Source organism: Alligator sinensis, unplaced genomic scaffold, assembly GCF_000455745.1.
Source record: "Alligator sinensis unplaced genomic scaffold, ASM45574v1 scaffold109_1, whole genome shotgun sequence".
Taxonomy (NCBI): Eukaryota; Metazoa; Chordata; order Crocodylia; family Alligatoridae; genus Alligator; species Alligator sinensis.
This window is the reverse complement of record NW_005841852.1, coordinates 24018-25637: the sequence shown is the minus strand read 5'-3', so window position 1 is coordinate 25637 and position 1620 is coordinate 24018.

The following is a 1620-nucleotide window of genomic DNA, read 5'->3' as shown; positions in this document are numbered from 1 at the left end:
CCCCGTTAAGGGCCCCAGCTCTCTTTCCCTTTTCCCCCCCTCCCTCCCTCTCCTTTCCCCCTCCTCAGATTACTTAATTTGCCTGTGCTTACCCTTGCTGCAGATGCCTAGCCCCTCTGCAGCAATGGTAAGTGTGGGCATGAGAGAGCAGCAGGGAGGGCTGTTGGAGTAGATGCTGTGGAGGGGAAAGGTAGCTTGGCATATCTACATACTGCGTAATCCCTTGTGTCGGGCTGGACCTTCCAGGGCTAGATCCAATCTCTTTTGTGGGCTGTATCTGGTCCTTGGCCCCTAGGTTGCCAACCTCTCATCTAGGGTGTAAATGCACACTAAGCATTTACCAGCAGTAGCTGCTTACTCCTGTGAATTCTTAAATATTTCCCAAAGAGCCTTCTCTAGCACAAGAGAAATGAAGGAAAACTATGAATTCTTAATAGACTTAGATCTTATTTCTCTGCAAATGTCCTTGGCAGTAAATTATCAGGGGAGGAGATATAGAAAAGTTAAGGGAGGAGGGTGGTGGGAACGCTCAGGGGAAAGGACTGGCTGATTTCATGTGATGGTGCCTGATCTGGCTAATGGTTACTTATCTGCCTGATTTGTTTCTCTTTTCCATAGTAATAGGAGTAGCTATAATAAACATAATCGTACACTGGTTTGAATCCATCTTTAGTCAAGAAATTAAACCGTTACCTGACTACAGCCATGCAAGAAGACTGTGAGTTTGGTAGGAATTACCATAGTGTGTGTTAGAGTTTTAGCAGCAGGGCTGTAGAGGACATGGGATTTTAGAGGGACTGCTGAGAAAAAAGGCTGAATATAAGTGGGTCCCATAAGAACTCCCATGCTTTATGGGCACTGTCAGTAGTAGACCAAAGACTGAATGAAACTGGGGGCTGAACTCCCTCAGGAGCGCATTGAATCATTGTGGGGCATTGTGCAGTTTGTTGATATAAAGTAACTTTGTATAGCACTGAGTAACTTTCCCCACTCCATAAATAATTAAAAACATGAGCTTCCAGGTCAGATAAAACTGTAGGTGCTCCCAGTTTGGATTCCTGCCACTAGGAGTGGTGACTTCCCCATATGTTAGAGTAGAGGGAAGCTTGAAGCAATTCCTCTGGGTTCAAACACCCTGGAACTTGGAGGCCATTTGAAATACAGGTCCAAAGTTTTCAGCTTCAGCCAACCTCCAGTTTGGAGTAAGGCTGACCTTCTAGAATGCCCAAATACAAAGCTGCTTATGGAAGAGAGGGAAATTCCTGAAGGCTGATTGCCCTTGTAACTCTTTTTGGAGCTCTCACAGCTGTAGATATTATTTATGTTCCTCTAATTGTCTAATCCTTTTTAAAACTGAGTACAGTTATTTCCCTCTAGTAGCCCCTGTGGTAATAAATTCCTCAGGCTGATTTTATGCTACTTTGTTTTAAAGCATGGCCTTGTGTTACATTTGTTGCTTTTTTATAGCACAGAGCGGGATAAATCAGGACATCCCTTTCACCATTATTCATTCATTATTTCACTTGCTATTCCAAAATCAATGAGGTCTCCCTCTTCCTTGCCTCTTTTCCAGCCAAATAATCCTCCAGTCTTTTTGTAACCTTTCAACATATGTTTGTC